Raw genomic sequence first — 11,354 nt, 5'->3', positions numbered from 1 at the left:
TAAATAAGCATCCTGGGTTTGAGCCTTGTGAGTGCTTGTATGAGCACAGTTGGAAAGCCTTAAGTGAGGGTGTCTTGCTTGTATGCAGTTGACCAAGTGTGTTGTTTACAGTTACCATGTGTCAAGATGTTTCTTGCTCATTAGTTTTACACTGATAGAAAGCAACTTTAAATCACTCTTTAGAGGAATCCACCGTGAGGCATGCCAGCTGTGTGCCAGATGAAGGAGTTGTAAAGTCATGTTGGACAGGCAAGAATATACCAGAGAGAGAGATTTGAAGTCATGGGAAAGATAATTACTCTGCACTCAGAGATTAGCTATAGGAAAGGAAAGGGAAGAATCATACTCTGCATTTGTTAGAAGGTTTCCTGCTCTGCCTCCATCCCACTCACATATATAAACATACATGTAGCTGAATTTACTGTCTTCGTGTCAGGTTGGCCAGGACTGCCTGCATGGCGGAAAGCCTTCTGGGAAGATTTCTCAGCAAGCACAGACTTGTTCCTTTCTTTCTCACTGATTTGGGTTTCACTCTACATACTGCAGAAGAAATTGCCCTACACAAAATGGGCTTAGGTGCTCTGCTTGTTAGGTGGGTCTGAAAGCATTCCCCCTTTGCCATGACCCTTTCTGAGTGGAAGGAGTGGTGCTGAGGCGGGCAGCACAACACAGAGGTGGAGAGCAGTAGTGCCTTTGGGCACTCTCTTAGGCACAAGCCTGACCTGAATGCTTCCAAAAGAGTAAAAAGAAGCAAATTGCTTTTAATGCCCCAAAGATCTGTAATGCCTACTTCCTGATTTTCTTGGAAGTGATACAGGCACCCCAAGTATGTTCATCAGGATACGTCAGGAGAGTGCCATTAATGAAATGTTCCTAGCTAAAATAACGGGGCTTCGTATTTCTAATGGAGGCCTTTTCAGCCCCTCCTGAAAGTCCACTGGCATATGGCCTGACACTGACACCTGGCCACCAGAAAGGCAGCAGATGAGATTCGGGGTTTGTGCTTTGTGTAATCCCCCTTCATGTAATGAAGCTCCCCTTTTTGTTGGTGATTTGAGTTGGTTTGTTTGATTAAGTCATTCTATCCAAACAGAAGTATCTTTACAGAAATTTTCATTCTGCCCTTTTGTTAGGGCCTTAACCACTGCAGCTGCAAACGCTGCTGCTATCTGCAGATGAGAATTACAGCCCTATGGAGTGTCTATAAGATGACCCTATAATCCGCCCCTCTTCTTCCCTTTTATCTAGCTTAGTACATGGATGGGCCTTTTGGAAATTTATAATTTGGATGTGAAACAATTATCCTAAAACTGCTAGCCAGAGTAGAGTGGACATGCAAATTTATCTTCTCTCTCTCTTGGTGAGGAACATCTATCTTCTATGACCTCTTGATTACTGAAGCCTTCAAAATATATTCTTTGGTCTGTGACACTGCGCTTGGTGCAGGTCTGAGCATTAAATATCACCCTCCATGATTAATTGGAAGTTAATTAAATCTATCACTGAAACAATGAGAAGGCAATGATCTATGTAATCATTGAAATAGTAAATGAAATGATGTAAGGGCCCTCCATTTCACTTAGTGACAGTGATGGAGGGGTGCCTAAGCCCTGCTGCGCAGCTGTGTTTTCTGCCTGACCACACAGGCTGCTCAGGCAGACACCAACTCGCCAGTGAGCCATGTGGCAGAGCAGAGCTAGCAGTGGCCTGCCAGACGCTGCTCTTCCTGTGCATCTGACTCTTTGGATGCTGTTCCAATGACCTCTAAGGGACCTCAGTATTTTGGGTGCACGGTGCAAGCGATGTGCCTGATGTGCCATTCCCAAGGGACAAAGCCTTTGGTGCTGCGCACAGATCACCTTGCTGTTTTCAGCTGGAATGACAATGTTGCTACACTGATCATTGGATAAGCAGTAATATCACACTCATTTTACGTTTTAAGGTACTTACTACATGCATCTATAATTTTTTGATAGTTCTGAAACTGATGATGTTCATTCCGTCTTCATAAAGCACATCATGCTCATGATCGTTTCCTTCTTATTTCTCACTGCCTGTTAAAATGGTCTAATAGTGAAGAAATCTAGAAAACATGAAAGTACAGTTGGAAAGTATGGTGCTGTAGCCAGTGTCCAGCCAACTTCTCCAGCAGTATTTTTTGGGGGGAATAAATGGATTAATAATTTCCCTCCTTAATCACATTCTGATAGATTTTCCTTTTGGAAGCTATTCCAGACTGTAAAGAGAGGACTTAGTTGGGATATGCTTTGTAATTCTCATTTTTTCGTTCATATGCATGATGATAACACTAGATACAACCCAAAGCACACCCTCTCTCACTTGGGAAATGAGAGAATAGCAAGCCTGAGGCAGAGGTCAGGAACTCACTGTTCCCTGTCTTTCCTTCCCTCTGTTTTTTTCCTGAGGCTATCCCTGGGCGCATGTGTGCCCCTGGTGTGATACAAGTCTGTGCTTTTCCCTTTCACAGGATGGGTTCAGCTCTTTGCCTTGGATGTGTGGTCTCTCTAAGTGCACCTGGAAACTGCAAAGACTTGGTGATTCAAAGGGATTCCCTTATCGTGCCCACCGATGCAGTTGTGATGCACTGTTTAATCAGGAGACAAATTTGTCCATGTAATACTCACATCTATGCCTTCCTCTCTGCTCTGGATCTCTTAATCCCCTACTCCTGTAGCAGACATGGTTCTCTTCTCATCTGGGCCAGCTCTTCAGGCAGTGTTGTAGCTCGTAGCTTTGCCAAGTCAGTCCTTAGTATTTTAGTGGCAGAAGGCAGCCCCTGCACAGGGAAGCTCCAAACCAAAGTACTATACCATTCTCGTGTCCACTGGAGTAGAGATCATCTGCATCACACTCTGCCCCCCAGCCCTTGTCTCTTGCATGTGTATTTCATTCTCGCCAGCAATTTTCCACAGCAAAGATCAGCGGCAGTGTATGCCATGAGGGGTGAAAAGGCTTTTCTGAAGAACCATGACTCCTTTGGAAATAAAAATATATCAAAAACTGCTCTCACACTCCTGACTCTGCATGTGCCAGTTTCTGTGGCCTTTTCTTACAGGTAACCAGATGCTATGTCTGATTTGTTTAATTAAATGAAAACTAAACCCACCGGTAAGCAATAGTTACTGACTAAGCAGGAGGGAACCGTCATTTATCATGAGAGCTGTAAGAAAGCCCTTTCTACATGGCCTCTTCACTAACAGCAATAAGTTAGTAACATGATGATATCCTGTTTACTAAACAAGGTTCCAGGCACCCACTCAAACCACTATGGTCAGTAGATAGTGCTTGGGTGTTTTATCCTTGTCTTCCTTTAACCAGTACAGGAAGTATTTTGGGGATGATCTTCCCAAGATTACTTGAAATACTTGACAAAATCATGGCCTTTTCTTTTTGCAGCTGGTGAGATGCAGGCTTTATACTGCCAAACAGCTTTATTATGTTTTCTTGCCAGAATCTGTCGGATTGGGTTTGGTGTAGGGACCTGAAAGCCATCCTGTGGGAAGCTGCGTTTCCTGCCCCAGGTAAACTCCTCCATAAGTCTTCTGCCATCCGCATGTGTAGCCGGGAACCCTGTGGAGAAGGTGGGCAGTGCCGTCCCCCTGTCTCCATCAGTAAAGAAAACAGCCATGACTCAAAATCAGTCAGCCCGACAAGAATACAGTGTTCCCTTCTCTTCTCTGTCACAGCTGCCCTTCAGTCCCCACGATACAGCTTCTGGGGAAAAAAGAACCCAAAAATCTAGGTGAAGAATGGTTCAGATCATGTTTAATATTCAAGGTCAAGTTCCTACCACTTATTATTTATTGAGCTCTGTGAGCTTGCTCAGCAGTGCACAATACATAAAGACACAGACTCTATCATAACAGATTTGCAATCTAAATTTCACAGAGTAAGAGATATTGGTACATATTATACCTGGTGGCTAGGTCACAGTCCAGTCTCAGAACAATGCAGAGATGTTTTTAAAAGCTTCTTCCATTAGTAGTCCATTAGAGTGGCATAAACTTTTTAGATTTGAACAATTAATCCCCCCTAAAATATTCAAATGGATACAGTGAATATTTTAAATACATTTAGTACATGTGGAAAGTGCTGACTTGACATAACTACATATCTATCTCCTCCTCCTAGCCACAGAGCAGTAACAGCAGGGAGTCTGAAGAAGGGGGTTTGTATTTTCTGTGGTGGTGCAGTCAGTTCTAAGAACATCACCATGCTCCATTCACAGCCCCTTCTTCAGTCCTGTGCCAGAGCTAGACCAAGCAGTTAAGATAAGAGAAATCTGGAAATTCTTAAATCAGCTTGGCAAACAAAACCATTATAATTGGTAAGTGCCTTGTGAATCTGACTTGAAGAGAGTAAAGATATGCATTTGTATGGAGATTGTGGAGTCATCCTCCTTTGGCTGAGGCCATCAGTCCATGGAACAGCAGCCATGGGAGAACTGTAGGTTGGTGTTTCGCCTCTGCCTCTAATGCAAGCCCAGGTGAGGCATGCGGCCAGGGTATTTTAAATAGCAGTCTCCTAGTTTGGGAGGAAGGGTGGGTGTTTGGCACCTTTCTTTTCTGGAAAAAGGCAATAGTTAGGACCTCAAGAAAAAAACTGCAATTTTGCATGTGACTCCCTGCTCTCATGAGGAGATTTGGCCTGAGACCCTGCAAATCCGACCACGTGGGAGGCTGTGAAAAGACGGCAAAAGAAGCTGTGTAAGTAGCACTTCAGATCTGCTGCTGGTAGGATGAGAAAGCAAAGGTAAACTTGGTTAAGAAAACAGCTGCAATCAGGTTGCCAGGGAAGCTGCAATGTAAAAAAATCCTGGGGAGCTGAATTGCATCCCTCATAGCAGAAAATTGCCCTGAGAAGTGTTTGAATGTAAAATGAAGCAACTCAGGTGGGCTTGGAAGAGAAAAAAATAATACGTGAAACAAGGAAACAGGGAGAGGACACTTCTGAAATCACAGTAAAATGGAATGGGCACTGCCATCAGATGTGGTTTATCTGTCTGGAAGGAAATCAGAATGGCTGCTCTCACCATGCAGGGGAATCCTTCTAATGCTATGTAGTGCTTGTACTGCCATGGGGAGCTCCCTCATTTATCCTTTCACAGGATGGCAGATGTGAATGCTTTATTGTGCTGTTAGTTCTCTGAGTAAATAGACTGTTATTTGATTTTTGTTTTCAAGAGCAACCTTTTGATTTCTTCCTATGCCATTAGCATCTGTTAGAGCTGCATGCTGGCAAGGATGTGGTTTTGCACTTCTGTGCAAGCTTGTGTCTGAGGAACAGGTACGTGCATCTATGCTGGTGAAGCTCTGTTCTGGTTTCCCTTTTTCGTCTCTTCTGTGCCCTGAAGACGGCCCTTTGAAAGCTTTCCTGCTAAGTTGGAACCCAAACATAATGTGAAATCACAATTAGGAGCCTTGGCATTTTCTGCTTGGTACTCTGCACTCTTTGGGTAGCAGATTACTTCATAATTTCCCCCAATCCTTCTGCTTGCTGAGTTCCCTCAGTGGTGTTTCAGAAGGCAGTGCATTGCTCTGAGGATCCCTGCATGGACACACAGAAGTCCAGGGAAAAAATAAGAGCCGGAGGTGTCACTTCTACTTGGTAAGGAGCTTGGACATAATTCCTTAGTGCTGTTTTTTTTTTTTTTGTTTTGTTTTGTTTTGTTTTGTTTTGTTTTTTCCAGGAACTTTACTTCTTAATGACTTTATGGTGGAACATTGAGTACGTACCCTTGATCCGTACTGTGAGTTGAAGTATGGGTTTGGTAACAGCTGTGAGTTCCTGTTCAACCAGAGCCCTGTTCTCCATCCTGAGCACTGCTCAGCTGCCCTCTTGATGCCTGGCAAAGGCAGAGGTTTCAGTAGGGCCAGGGTTTATGGCTTAGAAACAAGTATCTTGGAGGCTTTCATAAAGGTGAGTGGCTTTTGAGAAATCCACTGATAGTCTCTTGGGATACTACTAGGTCATGACATGGAAGTTTGGAACCCTGATACTAAAATTAAGTGCAAGCCGTTGCACAGCAGTAGATGAAGGCAGCTATTACTTGCTGCATGCAATAAACAGGCTACAAGAGAAACCCAGCTCTGCACTTGGTGGTATTTCTATGTGAAGCTGCATGCCTTCAGCTCATCTTCTCAGTTGTGCACAACGTGAGAAAAAGACTTTCTATTCTCTAGGGTATTCCACCTGCTGGAAGGGCTTTTTGTGCAGAGGGCAACACTGCAGGGATGCTTCTGCTGTCGCTCATGGTGGGAGCTACAACTGTCAAGGACCATCTCAGTAGAAGCACTGTTCCCTTGACAACAAAACACTATGGTGAGAATTTACTGTAATTAAGCTGCTTCGGTAAAGGAAACTTGAAAAGTTTAAGGAGGAGATGAGAAAGGAGAACACAATTTTTCCTTTTGTGCTTCTCCTGCTGCCTGGAAATGTGTTGCCAATATATCTATCACCAGCCTGCAATTCTGCCGAACACTTTGTAGGCTTAAAAAAAAAAAAAAAAAATAGACCTCATGATTCCTATAGGCCCTCCAGCCCTTTCTTGTTTCTAATTTCAAAGGCCCTTTTGAGTGGGAAACAAAAGGTTAATTTTCTCCAGCTTGCCCAGGCTGACTTAATGTAACAGAAGGCAGCAAATTGTATTGATTTAGTGACATGCAACTGTCCAGAAAGAGCTATTTATACATTATTCAGGACAAACACTGTCATAATGGACAAACAGCAGCAGCATCTGGGATGTTAATGTCTACAAATAAGATTATTCTTTGAAAGGATTAGGACGAAGCATTTTGTGTAATTAGATTTCTCAGTTTCAGGAATGAATTGCCTTTTAGCAGTGAAAGCTGTCACTGAGGGAGCCATTAGCTCCTTATAACTGAATTAAATGCATAATTAGTGACATGATCGCATTAGGATTTGTTTCATTTTTAACTAATCCGGGGCGCAGGGGGGTGGTCTTTCCAGGTCGCTGCAGCCCACCTCGGCTGGGACTGGCCTCAGCTGGCGGGCTGGAGCTGGTAAAAGTCAGGCGCGTGTGAACAGGAGCCGGGGCCCCGCCACAGCGCTCGCGGGGCTATTCATCACTGGGTGCTGGGTGACAGTGACTGATGGGCTCGGCCCAAGCCTGGCACTTCACCAGTGCAAGAATCATACGAGCCAGGGAGCGGAATGACAGCTGGAGCGCCGTGTCAAGTGGTGTAGAGACCAGAGCTATTAATAATCTCTGCCACATGATCTGTGCCGCCAGAAAACAATGATTTAGACGTTGGTGCGAATAAAGATTTCACATTTAGTATGGGGGGACCAGCCTAGCACTGGAGGAATAAATCGCTATTCAATCAGCATGTATGAAAATAAGGCAATGAATACATTACAGGTTACCTAAAAGGAGGGGTGTGCGTACGCCCCAGTCCGGAGTGAATACTGTTAATCACTATTTCCTCAAGCTTCCCTGAAGCCGGCAAGTGATGGCATTAAGCGGTGGTGGAAGAGCCACTACGAAGGCTCTCCAGCCTATTTGAGGTGGAGAAAGCGATGAAATCATGTAGGTCCCAAAATGCAGCACCCTGTCCTCCTGGTCCTTCTGAGCCCTTGGGCATGCTGTGGCTGCAGCAGATCGTGCCCTGCTGGTCTCCAGCAGTGCAGTAGCTGCTTTCTGCTGAGGAAGCCCTTCCTGCAAGCAGGTGACCTTCCTGCTGCCACTGCAGCTTTTGCAGCCTCTGCTGTGTCCAGGGACCAAACAATAATAATTATGTGCACCAGCACAAACCAGACCCAGCAGCCATGAGGACCCAGGAGGGGCTGGGCTTTGCTCCCCAAAAGAGGCTCAGAGGTCATATTGCTCCTCAGCCTCTCCACATCACAGGGCATTGAGGCTCAGCCACAAACTTGGGGAGGCTCAGCAGAAGGTGCACTGCCACCAGATGTTTGTTGCTTTAGTTCAGCTTCAGTGGCTGCTGTTAGTCTGCAGTCGCTCAAACTGCTGCAGTATGTGGCAGAATTTTGGAATGGTGTTTTGTCCTCAGTTCAGGCTCTGCTCTGTCAGTTAAATGCTGGTAGTGAGGATTTGAAGTGCATTTGAAGGGACAAGTAGCAGGACTGAAATGTGCTCTTCAATGTCTACATGCTTCCTCCAAATTCTAGGTTTTGCCGGGATAATTTAGATATTCCCTGTTACTTGATGGTCATATTAGGGATGGCTTAGACTGACAGAGCAGGGATTAAAGCTCCAAATCCCTGAATTCTGGTGCAGGTGGCAGCTGAAGTACCACTGCTACCTTCAGAAACGTGTTTTTGTGGTGTGGCTGTACTTATACATGTAGTCCTTGTGATTTGTCTCAGGTGATCATCATTTGAATTCCTCTATCACATCATGGTGGAGAGTTATTTCATTGCTGGTGTTGCAGTGTTGCAGACCAGGTCTCTGCTGTCTCAGGTGCTGGTCCTGTAGGTGGTCACTGCTACTGAGAAGACAGTCTGACTCCCTTACATGCTGGGGCTGTGCCTGGTGGTATTCGCCCCACAGACAGCTACCTGCTGGTCAGAGACCTCCCACATCAGGGATGTCACCATACTGAAGGGCCTGGGGGGATCTTCCTGCCTCACTTCTGTGCTGTTGGTTTTTGAACCTGCTTATAGCGCCCTCCGTGTCCCATGGCAGACACGCAGTGTGCCAGGGGAGGAACCTCCCTCTCGTCTTGTTTTGAACCTGCTGCTTTACACAGAAGCAGACCTCTGGTCCAGCAGCATTTATGGGTTAATAAAAAAGAAATTGTTCTTCACACAAGGGCAAGGCAGGGAAAGTCTAGATAATTTGTCAGGAATCATCCCACGTGTCTCTAGACAAGCTGAGTCTTAAGTTGGTCCCCTCAAGTCCCAACGTAATGCTACCTCTGCACAAGGACGTTGTTTTACTTTCCATTGTTTCTTACAGGCTCAGTGGAAATCAAGGTAATTGCATGTGTCCCTTTGTCATGATTTTAAATGTAGTCACTCTGTTTTCTAACACCCCAAGGCTGTGTGATGCAGAGTTCAGGGGGCACCACAGCTCCCCACATGGGACGGTGGCTGCAGCGCCCCAGACCCAACAGTGCTTCTTCACCTGTGTCTCTCATCTGCATGAGGTGAGTCATTGCAAGTGTCAATTTGAAAGCACTGTCAAAATTAGGAGCTTTTGGGGTCTTCGTTACTGGTGGCAGTTGGAAAGGTAAAAAGCAATTACGGAAAAGGTCTGAATCCTGCAGTTTGCTGGTTGGCAGCGGTGCTTCACCAGTGCTCGCCTATGCAAGGATCGCTTTGTACCGAAGTGTCCTGCAGGGCTTCGCTCCTAGAAGCCAGGGCTGTGTGGAGGGACCTGGGGTTAACCAAGAATCAGACCCAGGGTGTGAAAATGAGAGGTGAAAGTAAGCCTCAGGGAGTAGCAATGGAGTGCTTGGGGAGGCACAGATATGTCAGCTGGTGGTGCTGCCCTGAGGACCTCTCAATGTCCCACATGCTTTGGCTTTTCCTGTTTTCTTTTCTTTCTCTTTTATTCTTTTCCTCTTATGGCTGCTTTCACCAGCTCTGAATCAAATGCTTAAGTGAGTGACAATAACTCATCCTTTGTGGTGTAGTTTTTTGCCGTTTGTGTTTTTTTGTTAGTGGTGGTGGTGTGGTTTTTTTACAATTATAAATTGTAGAATCTCAGCTCTCACAGCCAGAGCTTAATATATTTGACTTTATTGCTTTTCATTTTATGGAAATAAATTACCACTCACATTCTGACATTTAAATTAAAGGATCTGCACTAAATCTCATGCACAACAAAAAGAAATTAAGAGAGCATTCCTTGCTAAACAAGCAGCATTGGAAGCCCCAATCTGTCAAACGCTCTGCCCGTGGAAGCCAGTTTACAAATGGACAACATGTTCTGTCTGTTCTGTGCTTTCAGCAGCCCTCAGCAAACATTTCTCCCTGGGCACATCAAACCCCAGGTGTTTGAGGAGAATATCTAGAGCCAAGCAGGTCAGCCCCAGGCACGTGCTGTGCCCACAGGTCCCTGCCCCTGAGAGGTTTCATGAGTGGAAATGCCCTCCTGGGTCCCTGCCCCTGAGAGGTTTCATGAGTGGAAATGCCCTCCTGAGTCCCTGCAGAGGGGCAAGACAGGTGAGCCCTGCTTTAGCCTGTATGTAACATGTGCAGCTTGAGCCTTGCATGAGTGGAGACCCAGCTGGTGTGAAGCTGCTGTGCAAATGGCAAGCTTTTCAGAAATCCCAAATGGGGATGTGTAGAGGGGGGACTCCCCAGCTTTTTGGTTTTGAAGCAGTAACTGTGCCGGGGTGATGTTGAGCATCCTTGTGCTGTACAAAGAATTGCAATGCTTTGCTTTATTATTCCACTGAAAGCCAGAGGCATTCAGGCAATCTAGCCTCTGCAGGAACAAAACTTTAAGAAAATGGGAGTATTTTGTGAGGTTCAGAGTGAAGTGTTGAGAGCTGGCAGAACTGCAGGTTCTGATGGCACTATCACTAAATGGCACTTGTTTTCTTTCTTCTTTTACACAGTGTGACCTTCTGTATGCCTTATTTTAGGCCAGCCAGGACCTTTTTTTAGCTAAACAAGAGTGGCTGTGTCAGCCAGTTTTTTCCTGTGAGTGGGCTTCGCTGGCTGCAGGAAAATTAAGCTGTTGGAGAGGAACCTGGGAAGGAGCAGGTCCATCGCTGTGGCCAGGTTCCTGTCTGCACTCACCTGTTCTTGTCTGTTCCAAGGCAGCTTTTCTGTGTTGGATGCCCAAATACTGTGTGAAGCATCAACCTGAGCAGATCTAGTGAAAAGTACATTTTACATAGTCCATAACAAATCAGATTTCATTAGGACTCAGGGGTGAACACAAAGTAAAAACACAGATTGGCAAGGCACACAACTGCAGAAGGCATTACATTGCTCTTGTAGGTAGAGCAGGGAAGTGGTGCAATAGCAAGCTGTGTTGCCATCCTGCCTCCAACAGGGCTGCTGCCTCTGCCTGGTGCAGAGACTCAATTAAAAGCACCACAGGTAGGTGCTTACTTTTTCTTTGCCTTCTGGACTCTTAAGATGGAATGCTTATGGTAGTATCTCCGTGCTGTAATTTCTACAGCCAAAGTCAACAGGAACGTACTTCAGATGTATACAGGGCTGAATCAGAACTATTTCAGTACCTGGGAAAAGCAAGTAGAGATATTTCAAAATGACGAAAACCATAGGAGTGGGTGGTTGTCATTGCCCTCTCTCAGGAATGACAGACTTTGTATTCCCTTCTGTGTGGATTACACAGTAGATTGTACAGCAAGCTGCTGTGGAACATTTAAGTT

The sequence above is a fragment of the Aythya marila genome, assembly GCF_965140915.1.
Source record: "Aythya marila genome assembly, chromosome: 4".
Taxonomy (NCBI): domain Eukaryota; kingdom Metazoa; phylum Chordata; class Aves; order Anseriformes; family Anatidae; genus Aythya; species Aythya marila.
This window is presented reverse-complemented; position numbering follows the sequence as displayed.